The 17,527-nt window shown below is 44.0% G+C and overlaps 1 long non-coding RNA gene across 2 annotated transcripts; it reads left to right on the forward strand.

Moving 5' to 3' along the window:
• Positions 1–3,816: 3,816 nt before the first annotated feature.
• On the forward strand, positions 3,817–17,164 carry LOC118938912. Of its 2 annotated transcripts, XR_005036307.1 has the most exons (4): positions 3,817–3,924; positions 12,294–12,456; positions 13,915–14,066; positions 16,268–17,164. It is a non-coding gene; the product is annotated as an uncharacterized LOC118938912 (long non-coding RNA). The 2 variants fall into 2 exon arrangements; XR_005036306.1 differs by lacking the exon at positions 12,294–12,456 and having other exon boundaries at positions 3,823–3,924.
• The last annotated feature ends 363 nt before the right edge of the window (positions 17,165–17,527 follow it).

A 17,527-nucleotide genomic window follows, 5' to 3' on the forward strand; every position in this document is an offset into this window, starting at 1 on the left:
TATTAAGCCCTCTTCCGAATGGTAGCTATAAATGCGGAGGTTCTGCACAGTGCAACAATATGATGAAGTGTGAATATTTCTGCCATCCACATACAGGAAAACGTTTCCAAATAAATTAAATTATTACGTGCTCCACCACCCATGTTATCTACATTATTAAATGTCCATGTGGGCTGTGCTATGTACAGTTGAAGTTGGAAGTTTACATACACTTAGGTTGGAGTCATTAAAACTTCACAAATTTCTTGTTAACAAACTATAGTTTTGGCAAGTCGGATAAGACTTTCTGCATGACACAAGTCATTTTTACAACAATTGTTTACAGACAGATTATTTCACTTACAAATCACTGCATCACAATTCCAGTGGGTCAGAAGTTTACATACACTAAGTTGACTGTGCCTTTAAACAGCTTGGAAAATTCCAAAAAAGGATGTCATGGCTTTAGAAGCTCCTGATAGGCTAATTGACCCCATTTGAGTCAATTGGAGGTGTACCTGTGGATGTATTTCAAGGCCCACCTTCAAACTCAGTGCCTCTTTGCTTGATATCATGGGAAAATCAAAAGAAATCAGCCAAGACCTCAGAATTTGTTTTGTAGACCTCTATAAGTCTGGTTCATCCTTGGGAGCAATTTCCAAACGCCTGCAGGTACCACGTTCATCTATACAAACAATAGTTTGCATGTATAAACACAATGGGACCACGCAGCCTTCACACCGCTCAGGAGGGAGATGAGTTCTGTCTCCTAGAGATTAATGCACTTTGGTCCGAAAAGTGCAAATCAATCCCAGAACAACAGCAAAGGACCTTGTGAAGATGCTGGAGGAAACAGGTACAAAAGTTTCTATATCCACAGTAAAACGAGTCCTCTATCGACATAACCTGAAAGGCCGCTCAGCAAGGAAGAAGCCACTGCTCCAAAACCGCGATAAATAAAGCCAGACTACTGCTCCAAAACTGCCATAAAAAGCCAGACTACGGTTTGCAACTGCACATGGGGACAAAGATCGTACTTTTCGGAAAAATGTCCTCTGGTCTGATGAAACAAAAATAGAACTGTTTGGCCCTAATGACCATCATTATGTTTGGAGGAAAAAGGGGGAGGCTTGCAAGCCGAAGAAAATCATCCCAACCTTGAAGCACGGGGGTGGCAGCATCATGTTGTGGGGGTGCTTTGCTGCAGGAAGGACTGGTGCACTTCACAAAATAGATGGCTACATGAGGGGAACAGTTATGTGGATATATTGACGCAACATGTCAAGCCATCAGTCAGGAAGTTAAAGCTTGGTCGCAAATGAGTCTTCCAATTGAACAATCACCCCAAGCATACTTCCAAAGTTGTGGAGAAATGGCTTAAGGACAACAAAGTCAAGGTAATGGAGTGGCCATCACAAAGCCCTGACCTCAATCCTATAGAAAATGTGTGGGCAGAACTGAAAAAGCTTGTGTGTGAGCAAGGAGGCCTACAAACCTGACTCAGTTACTCCAGCTCTGTCAGGAGGAATGGTCCAAAATTCACCCAACTTATTATGGGAAGCTTGTGGAAGGCTACCCGAAACGTTTGATCCAAGTTAAACAATTTAAAGGCAATGCTACCATATACTAATTGAGTGTATGTACACTTTTGACCTATTGGGAATGTGATGAAAGAAATAAAAGCTGAAATAAATACTTCACTCTACTATTATTCTGACATTTCACATTCTTAAAATAAATTGGTGATCCTAACTGACCTAAGACAGGGAATTTTTACTAGGATTAAATGTCAAGAATTGTGAAAAACTGAGTTTAAATGTACACTGCTCAAAAAAATAAAGGGAACACTTAAACAACACAATGTAACTCCAAGTCAATAACACTTCTGGGAAATCAAACTGTCCACTTAGGAAGCAACACTGATTGACAATACATTTCACATGCTGTTGTGCAAATGGAATAGACAACAGGTGGAAATTATAGGCAATTAGCAAGACACCCCCAATAAAGGAGTGGTTCTGCAGGTGGTGACCACAGACCACTTCTCAGTTCCTATTCTTCCTGGCTGATGTTTTGGTCACTTTTGAATGCTGGCGGTGCTTTCACTCTAGTGGTAGCATGAGACGGAGTCTTCAACCCACACAAGTGGCTCAGGTAGTGCAGCTCATCCAGGATGGAAAATCAATGCGAGTTGTGGCAAGAAGGTTTGCTGTGTCTGTCAGCGTAGTCTCCAGAGCATAGGAGGCGCTACCAGGAGACAGGCCAGTACATCAGGAGACGTGGAGGAGGCCGTAGGAGGGAAACAACCCAGCAGCAGGACCGCTACCTCCGCCTTTGTGCAAGGAGGAGCAGGAGGAGCACTGCCAGAGCCCTGCAAAATGACCTCCAGCAGGCCACAAATGTGCATGTGTCTGCTCAAACGGTCAGAAACAGACTCCATGACGGTGGTATGAGGGCCCGACGTCCACAGGTGGGGGTTGTGCTTACAGCCCAACACCGTGCCGGACGTTTGGCATTTGCCAGAGAACACCAAGATTGGCAAATTCGCCACGGGCGCCCTGTGCTCTTCACAGATGAAAGCAGGTTCACACTGAGCACATGTGACAGACGTGACAGAGTCTGGAGACGCCGTGGAGAACGTTCTGTTGCCTGCAACATGCTCCAGCATGACCGGTTTGGCGGTGGGTCAGTCATGGTGTGGGGTGGCATTTCTTTGGGGGGCCGCACAGCCCTCCATGTGCTCGCAAGAGGTAACCTGACTGCCATTAGGTACCGAGATGAGATCCTCAGACCCCTTGTGAGACCATATGCTGGTGTGGTTGGCCCTGGGTTTCTCCTAATGCAAGACAATGCTAGACCTTATGTGGCTGGAGTGTGTCAGCAGTTCCTGCAAGAGGAAGGCATTGATGCTATGGACTGGCCCACCCGTTCCCCAGACCTGAATCCAATTGAGCACATCTGGGACATCATGTCTCGCTCCATCCACCAACGCCACATTGCACCACAGACTGTCCAGGAGTTGGCGGATGCGTTAGTCCAGATCTGGGAGGAGATCCCTCAGGAGACCATCCGCCACCTCATCAGGAGCTTGCCCAGGCGTTGTAGGGAGGTCATACAGGCATGTGTAGGCCACACACATCATTGAGCCTCATTTCAACTTGTTTTAAGGACATTACATCAAAGTTGGATCAGCCTGTAGTGTGGTTTTCCACTTTAATTTTGAGTGTGAATCCAAATCCAGACCTCGATGGGTTGAGAAATGTGATTTCCATTGATAATTTTTGTGTGATTTTGTTGTCAGCACATTCAACTATGTAAAGAAAAAAGTATTTAATAATAATATTTCATTCATTCAGATCTAGAATGTGTTATTTTAGTGTTCCCTTTATTACTTTGAGCAGTGTATTTCTTCCAACTTCAACTCTAGGTAAAACCTTTCGTTCTCTCAAACAGAGAATCATTGAACAGAAAAGTTAAATTAGGAGAAACGAGAGGTATTATCCAGTCGCAGTACATTTTAAAGCTTCTTTTGGATCGGTGTCCCTTCCATGGGACGATTGAGCTAACATAGGCTAATGCGATTAGCATGAGGTTGTAAGTAAGGCAATTTCTCTGGACATAGACATATTTGATATTGTCAGAAAGCTTAAATTCTTGTTAATCTAACTGCACTGTCCAATTTACAGTAGCTATTATAGTGAAAGAATACTGTTGCGTCAAAAAACAGAACACTCAAAACATCCTTCCTTTAAAGAACTCCAGGCCTCAAGAGGGCAGATAACCCAAAAACACAGGTGGAACTCAAAAATTGAGCCAGGATTTCTGGAGGGACTACTTTTACATGCGCACCTGGCAGATAAGCATGGGTATAAAATGTTTGGGCTTAGCTTTGCTTGGGTCCTCAACATACAAACAGCTCATTGTTCAACCCTAAAGACGCAACTGGTATGTAATGTTTGGAGTTATTTATTATGTTGCATCCAGTGCTTAGCACAATTTACATGTACACTGGTAGGAGTGGTGACTTCTTTTTTGTGGATATTTTCTGACTGCAGAAGTAATTGCTTGAAGTGCTAGATTAAATTGTTTAAACGTTTACTTTTTTCAAAGCCATGCTTTGTTGCTGTGTCATGCATTGTTTATTGTGTAAAATAATGCATGTTTATTCTCTGTTCAAGGTTATCAACCTATTCCCTATTCCTCTGTCATTCAACTACTTTATTCAACAAATCAACTGTTTCAACAATGGCATCAAAACCATAATAAAACACTAAAAAGGAATTGAGTTGTCCCTTTGCATCCTTCACGTGTTGAGCAAGCCGTTTTCAAGTTTGGGCAGAGCTAAAATAATTATAACACCTAGACAACTTAACAAATACCATGCTATTGTTTGAGGAGAGTGCACAATTTTGAACATAAAGTTATTATTAAACATATTAGGCACATTTGGGCAGTCTTGCTACAACATTTTGAAGAGAAAAGCAATGGTTCATTGGATCAGTCTAAAACGTTGCCCATACACTGCCATCTAGTGGCCAAAATCTAAATGGCATCTGGGTTGGAATAATACATTATGGCATTTCTCCTGCATTTTAAAGATAATGATACAAAAGAACGGTTGTTTTTTTCTTTGTATTATCTTTTACCATATCTATTATATTTACTACATTCCTTTAACATTTCCATAAACTTCAAAGTGTTTCCTTTCAAATGGTACCAATATGCATATCCTTGCTTCAGTGCCTGAGCTACAGGCAGTTAGATTTGGGTATGTCATTTTAGGCGCAATTGAAAAATAGGGGCTAATCCTTCTGAGGATGCATGTCCTAAAACATTACATTTCTACCTTTTTAGATTTTGTGGCATAGAGAAAGTTAAGATATCAGACAGGTGAGGTGATATCATTAATACGCTGAGCAAAAGATAATGTTTTTGGATTTTCACCCTCCAGACATGATTTCCTAAAGGTCTTTTATTGGTGAAATGCCTATGTATGTTATGTTAATTTCAAAATGAATTATGCCCCTATTTCAGATTATTCTGATGTTTTTCTTGTGTTGTACCCAATGGTTTATGAAAACTTGCTTGGTAGGTCGATGTCCACATTGTGGTTTTACTGACGTGTTTAATACGTCTTATGTAGACACTTTATTAGAATATTTATGAAATGCATATTGTTATATTTGGTAGTACTTATTTTTTTCCCTTCGACTCCAACCCCATTCGATGAGTGGAACGGATGTGGGTGGGGCAAGGTCTACATAAGGGTGCTAATTTAAAAAACTCACAAAAGCTCTGAAGGCCGTGAGGCCGATACGTAAAGCTTATTAAAGAGCAGTGTGCAGGTTCCTTCTTTTTTCTAATTTTATTCAACTGTTACCATGCACCAGCAAAATAGATTGCTCAGATGTGCGAGTGCCTTTTGAGTTTTGGAAACCGAAAACTGTATTGAGATCAAATGTTTCATCAATAAGAAAATTAACAAATTTAAATTTCGGCACAAAAATCCTTCTCGCTCCATCTACTCCCACTGCTGGTCACTGGGCTTCCTCTCACCATTATATTTGGTAGTGATTGGAAACGCCAACCGGAAGCTTCACATTTATATATTCAGTAAAATATCTGTCTCCATGTTCCAATGTTCCTTTCTATGTGCTGTTGGTTTAGTTTCTTCAGAAAGAACTGTGTGTGAGAGACAGGCATGGGCTCAATAGCATGTCAAATGTAAATCGCAATCCACAAATGCAATTCGCTATCCACAAACACCTTTTCATTTTATTTATAAATCAATATATTGCATTATAATTTTTTATAACTGCAGATATTCAGGTCATTTCCAGGGGTCTTAAGTAAAATGACTGCCATAAAGACTGAGTTATCACACATAGAAAGCAATTTGTAGTCATGTAAAAAAAAAGTTGATCACATAAAAGTTGATCCCATTGATGCCGTTAACCCTGATCACTGGTTGCTGCGGAAAAGGAGGTCGTCAAAGGGGGTGAGTGTAACGGGTGTGAAATGGTTAGCTAGTTAGCGGTGCACGCTAATAGCATTTCAATCGGTGACGTCACTCGCTCTGAGACCTTGAAGTAGTTGTTTCCCTTGCTCTGCAAGGGCTGTGGCTTTTGCAGAGCGATGGTTAACGATGCTTTGAGGGTTACTGTTGATGTGTGCAGATGGTCCCTGATTCAAGCCCAAGTTGGGGTGAGGAGAGGGACTGAAGCACTGTTACAATGTCTGATCCCATTTCCTACACCTCCCCTCTACCTTTTGCATGCCTCTGGAGAAATGGTTAGAAGCCTCAGAAATACCTGTCTCCTTGATGCTCATCGTCTGTGCAACATGAGACAGCGGATGGATTACAATCACTTAGTGTATGCCATACAGTATCCTTCACATTTAGTGGTGCTATCACACTGGCCAGCTAATTCAACTATTTGGTTGATGAACGGGTGTACACCGCAATAGTGTTGCAAATAGAGTAATCTAGGGCTAGGGTTATTTATGGTTACCATAATATAATTTCTGCAGCGTTGAAAGGCAGACATCAACATGGCCGAACGAGAGGCTGCCAGCGATTTATAGAAATAGTTTACTATGGTTACGAGCCTTTTTTCTACGACTACAAATTGCTTTCACGCATGATAATTTTTTTACCGTGAACTTTCTATCTATGTGTGAGAACTTTGTCTTTTTCTTGTTGTCAAATGTTTGCGCACATCTCTCCTACAGTGGCTTGCGAAAGTTTTCACCCGCTTGGCATTTTTCTATTATGGTTGCCTTACAACCTGGAATTAACATGGATTTTTGGAGGGTTTGTATTACAAACCAGAAATAAGACAAAAAAACAGAACACTTGAGCGTGCATAACTAATCACCCCCCCCCCCCCCCCCCCCCCCCAAAGTCAATACTTTGTAGAGCCACCTTTTGCAGCAATTACAGCTGCAAATCTGAAATGCAAAAGGTCCTCTACTCCGACAATTAATCCACAGATAAAAGGGTCAACCGAGTTTGCTTCTAGTAATCTCTCCTCCTTCAGGCTTCATCTTTTTTGGACTTTATATGGCAGTTGGCAACCAACCTTAAGGTGGAAACAGGAGTCAAAGGGCTGTGAGATATACAGTGCCTTGCGAAAGTATTCGGCCCCCTTGAACTTTGCGACCTTTTGACACATTTCAGGCTTCAAACATAAAGATATAGAACTGTATTTTTTTTGTGAAGAATCAACAACAAGTGGGACACAATCATGAAGTGGAACGACATTTATTGGATATTTCAAACTTTTTTAACAAATCAAAAACTGAAAAATTGGGTGTGCAAAATTATTCAGGCCCTTTACTTTCAGTGCAGCAAACTCTCTCCAGAAGTTCAGTGAGGATCTCTGAATGATCCAATGTTGACCTAAATGACTAATGATGATAAATACAATCCACCTGTGTGTAATCAAGTCTCCGTATAAATGCACCTGCACTGTGATAGTCTCAGAGGTCCGTTAAAAGCGCAGAGAGCATCATGAAGAACAAGGAACACACCAGGCAGGCCTGAGATACTGTTGTGAAGAAGTTTAAAGCCGGATTTGGATACAAAAAGATTTCCCAAGCTTTAAACATCCCAAGGAGCACTGTGCAAGCGATAATATTGAAATGGAAGGAGTATCAGACCACTGCAAATCTACCAAGACCTGGCCGTCCCTCTAAACTTTCATCTCATACAAGGAGAAGACTGATCAGAGATGCAGCCAAGAGGCCCATGATCACTCTGGATGAACTGCAGAGATCTACAGCTGAGGTGGGAGACTCTGTCCATAGGACAACAATCAGTCGTATATTGCACAAATCTGGCCTTTATGGAAGAGTGGCAAGAAAGCCATTTCTTAAAGATATCCATAAAAAGTGTCGTTTAAAGTTTGCCACAAGCCACCTGGGAGACACACCAAACATGTGGAAGAATGTGCTCTGGTCAGATGAAACCAAAATTGAACTTTTTGGCAACAATGCAAAACGTTATGTTTGGCGTAAAAGCAACACAGCTGAACACACCATCCCCACTGTCAAACATGGTGGTGGCAGCATCATGGTTTGGGCCTGCTTTTCTTCAGCAGGGACAGGGAAGATGGTTAAAATTGATGGGAAGATGGATGGAGCCAAATACAGGACCATTCTGGAAGAAAACCTGATGGAGTCTGCAAAAGACCTGAGACTGGGACGGAGATTTGTCTTCCAACAAGACAATGATCCAAAACATAAAGCAAAATCTACAATGGAATGGTTCAAAAATAAACATATCCAGGTGTTAGAATGGCCAAATCAAAGTCCAGACCTGAATCCAATCGAGAATCTGTGGAAAGAACTGAAAACTGCTGTTCACAAATGCTCTCCATCCAACCTCACTGAGCTCGAGCTGTTTTGCAAGGAGGAATGGGAAAAAATGTCAGTCTCTCGATGTGCAAAACTGATAAACATACCCCAAGCGACTTACAGCTGTAATCGCAGCAAAAGGTGGCGCTACAAAGTATTAACTTAAGGGGGCTGAATAATTTTGCACGCCCAATTTTTCAGTTTTTGATTTGTTAAAAAAGTTTGAAATATCCAATAAATGTCGTTCCACTTCATGATTGTGTCCCACTTGTTGATTCTTCACAAAAAAATACAGTTTTATATCTTTATGTTTGAAGCCTGAAATGTGGCAAAAGGTCGCAAAGGTCAAGGGGGCCGAATACTTTCGCAAGGCACTGTAGGTTTAATCCTAGACACATGAAAAGTGGTCTGCATATGGAGGGTAGGTAGCAACAGAAGATGGGAAAGGTTTGATAAAATGGGGGAAATTTGCGGGACTCCACCCAGAGGGGCAGATCTCGGAACCCGGAGCACAGGTTGGCCATTGAACCAATGAGTGTGCAGAATGCCTTCCAGAACCGGGATGAGAACTGAGGCCCCCGGTCAGAGACCATGTCCACTGGGAGTCCATGGATCTGGAAGACGTGCTGCACCATGAGCTGGGCCGTCTCTTTTGCAGAGGGTAGCTTGGGAAGAGGAATGAAATGGGCAGCTTTGGGTAACCGATCTACTACTGTCAGGATAGGGGTGTTTCCTCAGATGGGAGAGACCCGTGAAAAGGTCCAGGGATATGTGAGACCAGGGACGGTGAGGGACAGGCAGTGGTTGAAGGAGACCATCCGGAGCTAGCCGAGGAGTCTTGTTCTGTGCACAGGTAATACAGGCGGCGATGAACAATGAACGCCCGGAACCATGGTAGGCCACCAAAAGCATTGCCGCACAAAAGTCAGGGCCCAACGGGAGCCCAGATGGCAGGTAGCCCTGGAGGAGTGGGACCACTCCAGGACTGAAGTGGCGGACAGCGTCAGGTACAAACATCCAGTTATCTGGGAATGCTGCGCCTCATGGACCTGCTTCCCTATTCCCCAGCTGAGTGCCATCGCCAGGCACGAGGTGGGAAGGATAGTCTCGGGTGTGTAGCCACGGGGCTATAGCGGTGTGACAATGTGAAACCAGTTGAAAAGCAGGGCCCATCTAACTTGCCAGGAATTGAGACGCTTGGCAGTGCAGAGATATTCCAGGTTCCTGTGATCCGTCCACACAATGAACGGATGTCCCGCCCCCTCCAACCAGTCTCTCCACTCTTGTAACGCCGTCTTCACCACGAGAAGCTCATGATTCCCCACATCGTAATTCCTCTCCGTGGCATTGAGGCAATGGGAGAAGAAGGTGCAGGGATGTAACTCGAGGACCAGGGCAGAACGCTGCAGGGGATTGAGATGGTGCCGGAGAAGGCAGAAGTTTTACGTGACCCCAACCGATTGTGTTTCTTGTTTGTTTATTTGCGTTGTTAGTAACTTATTTTTTACCTATTTTGTACATAATGTTGCCGCTACCATCTCTTATAACCGAAATGAACTTCTGGACATTAGGACTGCGATCACTCACCGCGGACTGGCAAAACACTTTTTTGCTTTAATGAGTCTGACAAGGCCGACGCGAACGATATACTGCTTTCTCGGGAACAGGCCCAGATCCCTGTGATTTGCGTGAAGAGGAGGCGGAGAAAAAGGGGCCGGATGGCGGGCTGCCTTCTGAGAATTCGTAGGCTATCAATTAAACCCACACTTCTTTCCATTCTACTAGCAAACGTGCAGTCTTTGGACAAAAATATATATGACCTATGCAGAAGTTTAAACTACCAACGAAACATTCAATACTATAATATTTTATGCTTCACGGCGATGTGGCTAAACGACGACACTATCAACATACAGCTGGCTGGTTATATGCTGCACCGGCAGGACAGAGGTGTCTAGTAAGACAAGGAGTGGCGGACTATGTATTTTTGTAAATAACAGCTAGTGCACGATATCTAAGGAAGTCTCGAGCTATTGCTCGCCTGAGGTACTGTAGAGTATCTCATGATAAACTGTAGACCACACTACCATCCTAGAGAGTTTTCATCTGTATTTTTCGTGGCTGTTTACATACCACCACAGTCAGAGGCTGGCACTAAGACAGCATTGAATGAGCTGTGTGACCATACAGTGACCATACGTACATAACCCACCAGAAGCCATTGATTACAGGCAACATCCGCACTGAGCTAAAGGCTAGAGCTGCCGCTTTCAAGGAGCGGGAAGCTTATAACCCGGAAGCTTATAAGAAATCCCGCTATGCCCTCTGATGAACCATCAAACAGGCAAAGCGTCAATACAGGACTAACATCAAATCGCACCACACCGGCTCTGACGCTTGTGTGGCAGGGCTTGCGGACCATTACAGACAACAAAGGGAAGCCTAGCCGAGAGCTGCCCAGTGACACGAGGCTACCAGATGAGCTAAACTACTTTTATGCTCGCTTCAAGACATATATAACACTGAAACATGCATGAGAGCACCAGCTGTTCTGCAAAACTGTGTGATGACGCTCTCCGCAGCTGATGTGAGTAACATTTTTAAACAGGTCAACATTCACAAGGCCACAGGGACAGATTGAATTACAGGACGTGTACTGCGAGCATGTGCTAACCAACTGGCAAGTGTCTTCACTGACATTTTCAACCTCTCCCTGTCCGAATCTGTAATACCAACATGTTTTAAGCAGACCACCATAGTGCCTGTGCCCAAGAACACTAAGGTAACCTGGCTAAATGACTACCGACCCATAGCACTCACGTCTGTAGCCATGAAGTGCTTTGAAAGGCTGGTCATGGCTCACATCAACACCGTTATTTCAGAAACCATAGACCCATTCCAATTTGCATGCCGCCCCAACAGATGATGCAATCTCTATTGCACTCCACACTGCCCTTTCCCACTTGGATAAAATTGACTACAGCTCAGCTTTCAACACCATAGTGCCCTCAAAGCTCATCAATAAGCTAAGGACCCTGGAACTAAACACCTCCCTCTTCAACTGGATTCTGGACTTCCTTACAGGCTGCTCTCAGGTGGTAAGGGTAGGTAACAACACATCCGCCATGCTGATCCTCAACACCGGGGGCCCCTCAGGGGTGCATGCTCAGTCCCCTCCTGTACTCCCTGTTCACTCATGACTGCACGGCCAGGCACAACTACAACACCATCATTAATTTTACAAATGACAACAGTGTTAGGCCTGATCACTGACAACGACAAGACAGCCTATAGGGAGGAGGTCAGAGACCTAGCCATGTGGTGCCAGGACAACAACCTCTCCCTTAACTTATTTGGGGTATCCCCCCTTCTCAATTTCCACCTGAAGACATACCCTAATCTAACTGCCTGTAGCTCTGGTCCAGAAGCAAGGATATGCATATTCTTGGTATCATTTGAAAGGAAACACTCTGAATTTTGTGGAAATTCTGTGCCTTGCTGTGCCTCTCTTCTTGTCATTCTCCCCATCAACTTCTGGGTCACTGATGTGAAGTGCCCGTGAGATAGTCAGAAACCTTTTACAAGACATGACAGTGATGGGGAAAGGCAGTTGATAGAGAGCTGACGTTTTCCAGTAGTCCCTTTAGAGTTTTCAACTTCACCAGCCCCATGTAAATGACCATTGAAAGGTAGCAGAAAAGGTCTGACATGGAAATGGGCTTCCATACCTCTTTCTTTACTTCCAGCTTCTTAGCCCCGTACTTATTGGTGTTTGACACCAGGGAATCAACAACTGACGAGTTGAAAAACAGTTGAAAAGGTTGAAGGGGGCTGTACTTTGTAGTCATGTCTAGTTGAGGTCCTGGCTGCCTTTTGGGTCTAAAAACTGGTGGAATTGGTTCCACATCATCTTCTAACACAGAGTGCCAACGACCTCTCTGGCCCTCTGTCTGCAGGTTTCTCTCTTCTTCACCTCCGCTTCTTTGTCACTGACTTCACACCTCTAGATGGCCGGGTAGGTGTGGAGCCGGAGACAGCAGGGATCCGGCTGGATGAACCAGCTTCAGAGGGAGATGGACACCTAGACATTGGCGGCTCATAATCAGAATCACTGCCAATGTGAATAATATTTTAAAAAATCAGTAACAATACTTTCACGTATGAGCCCTGTATCAACACGTAAAATATACAGATATGTATTATATAGAGTACAGAGAACACACACAAAGTGCTGTTCCATTCCATGTTTATGTAAAATAAATGTAAAAAATATAACACACACACACACACACACACACACACTGCATAGCCAATGTGTACTTTACACATTTCATTACACATTTCATTACTAATGATATTTTTATATATTGCAAACAAAATAAGAAATTCTTTAAAAAATCCCAAATTAATAATATTTGATAGCACAAATGTTTCGTCCAAAGTTGAATGAGACGGAAATCACGACGCGAGCGGTTTACAAATGTTTTGTGTTAGGCTATAAAAATTGATTTTATCAAACAAAACGAACATTCACTGTCTAGTTAGGACACTTGGCATTGCCACCAGAGGAAGATCTTCAAAGGTAAGCGATTTATTTGATTGTTCTTGTTATTATTGTTGTTCTGACTTTCGTGACGCTAATGCTTGGTTGGAAAATGCAAGTAATACTTCTGTGTGCAGGGCGCTGTCCTCAGACAATATGCTTTTGCCGTAAAGCCATTTTGAAATCTGAAACACCGGCTGGATTAACAAGAAGTTAATCTTTTAAATGATGTAAAATACTTGTATTTACATAAATGTTTAATATTACGAATGGTGTATTTAGAATTTTAGAGCTCTGCCATTTCACCGGATGTTGGCCTGGTAGGACGGTAGCATCCCACCTACCCCAGAGAGGTTAACATGATCAAGACAAAGGAGATGGTTGTGGACTACAGGAAAAAGAGGACCGAGCACGCCCCCATTCTCATCGACGGGGCTGCAGTGGAGCATGTTGAGATCTTCGAGTTCCTTGGTGACCACATCACCAACAAATTAACATGGTCCAAACACACCAAGACAGTTGTGAAGAGGGCATGACAAAACCTATTTCCCCCTCAGAAGACTGAAAATATTTGGCATGGTTCCTCAGATCCTCAAAAGGTTCTGCAGCTGCACCATCAAGAGCATCCTGAGCCCCAAGTCTAGGTCCAATAGGCTTCTAAACAGCTTCTACCCCCAAGCCAGAAGACCCCTGAACACCTAATCAAATGGCTACCCAGACTTTTTACAATGCTCCCCCCCTTTACACCTCTGCTACTCTCTGTTGTTATCATCTATGCATAGTCACTGTAATAACTCTACCTATCCGGTTCCCCCGCACATTGACTCTTTACCGGTATTCCCCTGTATATAGTCTCACTATTGTTATTTTACTGCTGCTCTTTAATTACTTGTTACTTTTATTTCTTATTCTTAGCAGTATTTTTCTTTAAACTGCATTGTTGGTTAGGGGCCCATAAGTAAGCATTTCACTGTACGGTCTACACCTGTTGTAGTTGGCGTATGTGACTAATACAATTTGATTTGATTTGACAGCCCCCACTCCAACATCCAAAGCATCGGCCTCCACCACAAACTGACAGGACGGGTGAGGATGAACCAAAATGGGAGCTGTGGTGAAGTGGTGCTTGAGGTCCCGGAACTCCCGGTCAGCAGCTGGGGACCACGTGAACGTAACCTTGGAAGAGGTGAGTGCAGACAGGGGGGAATCCAGGGTGCTGTAACCAATGATAAAGCCATAAGTTGGCAAATCCCAGGTAACGTTGCAGCTAAACTCTGGACGTAGGCTGGGGCCAATCCACCACACACTCTCACCTTCCTGGGATCCATCTGTACATTCCTTGCAGTGATGATGTAAACAAGAAAGGGGATGGTGGAGCGATGAAATTCGTATTTCTCCGCTTTCACAAAAAGCTGGTTCTCCAGGAGGTGCTGGAGGACCTGTCGGACGTGGAGCACGTGCTCTTGGGCTGAGTTGGAGAAAACAAGGATGTCGTCGAGGTAGACAAATACGAACCGGTTCAAAACGTCGCGGAGAACCTCATTAACCAGGGTAGCGGTTGTTCACCGTGATGTCATTGAGGCCCCAGTAGTCGATGAACGGGCGCAGGGTTTCGTCCTTCTCCACAAAGAAGAACCTTGCACTAGCGGGGGAGGCAGATGGACGCATACACCCTGCACCATGTAACCTCAATGTAGGTCTCCATAGCATTGGTCTCCGGACCCGACAGAGAGTACAGTCGTCCCCGGGGCCGTGTGGTGCCTGGAAGAAAGTTGATCCCGCAATCATAGGGTCGGTGCGGAGGGAGTGAAGTGGCCCGGGCCTTACTGAAAACCTCCCGTAGCCACACATCGATTCAGATGTTCAAGGCAATGAGCAAGTCAAAATCCGTCAGAAGTTCCCGGGCTGTCTGTGGGTCCTTCACTTCCTCTGATAATCCATGCAGGAACGTGTTGAACTACTATTCCTGGTTCCAGGCACTCTCAGCTGCCAATGTATCGAAAACCACTGCATAGTCTGCCACACCCTGGGAGTTGGAGCTGGAGTAACTTCCGGGCAGCCTCTCTCCCGGACAATGGAGAATCGAAACCTTCTTCACCTCCGCCTTGAACTCCTCCAGACTGAAGCATACGGCCAATTGTTTTTCCCATACAGCCGTAGCCCAGGAAGGAGGAGGGCTGCAGCTCGATGATGAGAAAACACTGCACGAAAAACGCCTAACAGATTCCCGACTCTCCAGTAAAGCGTTCCGGGGGAGGTAAACGGGGTTCTCAGGAAACCGAGGTGGCAGAGGGAGGCCGTGCTTCTAGCCGGGTTACCGTTGTGGTAGGCTGCTTGACAGACAACCCGTGGAATTGCTCCAGAAATGTGTTCAATGCGCATTCATGGCAATCGGCCAAGGTCTGTAACCCTTCCATAAGACCAAGAAGCAACTCCTCGTGCCTTCTAATGGTGGCTCCTCAAGAGGAGACAGCATTGCGGATCTGGTCCGAATCTGCTGGGTCTGTCATGGCCAGTTCGTACTGTCAAGGTTCAGGAGAGACAGTTTGGCAGAGATCAGTGATCTCGGTGAGTGGAGATTTCACTTATGGACCAATGGAACGCCCAATTTTTCAGTTTTTGATTTGTTAAAAAAGTTTGAAATATCCAATAAATGTCGTTCCACTTCATGATTGTGTCCCACTTGTTGATTCTTCACAAAAAAATACAGTTTTATATCTTTGTTTGAAGCCTGAAATGTGGCAAAAGGTCGCAAAGTTCAAGGGGGCCGAATACTTTCACAAGGCACTGTATATAGGGTGGTTCCTGGTCACTAGCTAGCTGTTGTGAGTCCTTGTTGATTTTGCCAGTGCAGTACTGGGAAGACCTTATACTGTAGCATGCTTGTTGTTGGCACTAACATTAGCGAGCTAGCTAGGTTATGTCTAAAATGTTTGACATTGATCCATTTCTATTGAGAACAATTTTGTTAACACCTTGCAAATGATTCATAATAGAAAAGGAGAAATAGGAGCTTACACGTAGCAATGTTCCTTAGGTTTTATGTCATTCCCATGTGGCTTGTTACACTAAAACTTTTCTGTCATTTCAATCATTAAACAATAGAATGCACAGTACAATGCCGTAAATGTGTTTTACTGTACATGTTAAGTATTTTCTGAAATTTCAACAGTTAAACACTGTAGAATGTGGCAGGTAGCTGAGCAGTTAAGACGGAAAAGGTGAAAGAAATATTCCATTCTTCCCATGAGCAAGACAGTTAACCCATTCAACTGCTCCCCGGGTACCGTGGACATCGATTAAGGCAGCCCCCAGCACTTCTCCGATTCAGAGGGGTTAGGTTAAATGCAGAAAACACATTTGGGTTGAATGCATTCCTCTCTGCAGACCCAGCACCAATCCAGATCCCGGTTTCCAGCAACAGACCACCAGACAAGGCAGAGGGACCAAACACCAGACCTTCACCCGGAGCGAGCAGTCCACAGGGGAGTGCCACAATTGACCTCCGGTTCTAGGTCTCCCTTGCAGGTCTGCTTGCTCCTCAGGTTGTCCTTCCTCCCATCTGCAGACCCAGCACCAACCCCTGGTTTGCCAGCCCTGGTATCAGCATGATCTCTAACCCAGGTTATCCCAGTACCAGTCCCAACACCAGCACCAACCCTGGACACAGCCCAGACCAACCACAACTGCCACCTTCATCCAGCAACTGCCAGCTCAGACCCCACCCCTCCCCCTACCTCACACAAAGACACAAACACACCATCAACCACTCCACCAGAACAAACCTGACTGACAAATGGACAGACTGATGATTGTTATTTGTACAAATGCATTTGTTTGTTGTTTATTAGTAAAAGTTTGTTTTTCTTTTGATTTGATTAATTTAAGTTGGCTTGATTATTTATTGGTTGAATTGTTTTGTATTTTTTAAGTTGAATTACATTTGATTAGAAACCTTGCCTAGGAGTGTGAAGGTGAACGGAAAAGCACTGGCGCAATGAACCACCCTTGATCTCTCTGCCTGGCCGGTTCACCTGTCGCCACTGGGATTCTCTGCCTCAAACCCTATTACATGGGCTGAGTCACTGGCTTACTGGTGCTCTTCCATGCCATCCCTAGGAGGGGTGCGTCACTTGAGTGGGTTGAGTCACTGAGGTGATCTTCCTGTCCAGGTTTTATTAATAAAAAAATACAATTTTCCTACCACTTTGACATTACATAATATTTTGGGTTACAAAAAATGACAAATCAATTTTGATCCTCCTCTACAATAAAAACATGAAGAAAACCAAGGGGTCTGGATTATTTTGCTAGGCATTGTAGTCTTGCATACGATGAAAGCATCTGATGTCCTCATAACCAGAGCAGCTATAGCCTTCCTGGAGTGACCTCAAGGGTTGGAGGAAAATTAGAATTTAGTAGAAATTGGAATTCTCATGTGCTTACTTCCTATAGGAGTTCACTTATTTGATGCCTTAACACATTTAGGATTTTCTTTCAAATCAAATCAAATTGTAGTAATTACTTAAAAATCATACAATGTGATTTTCTGGATTTTTGTTTTAGATGCTGTCTTTCACAGTTGAAGTGTACCTATGATAAAAATTACAGACCTCTACATGCTTTGTAAGTTGGAAAACCTGCAAA

Source organism: Oncorhynchus mykiss, chromosome 15, assembly GCF_013265735.2.
Source record: "Oncorhynchus mykiss isolate Arlee chromosome 15, USDA_OmykA_1.1, whole genome shotgun sequence".
In the NCBI taxonomy this organism is placed as follows: Eukaryota; Metazoa; Chordata; class Actinopteri; order Salmoniformes; family Salmonidae; genus Oncorhynchus; species Oncorhynchus mykiss.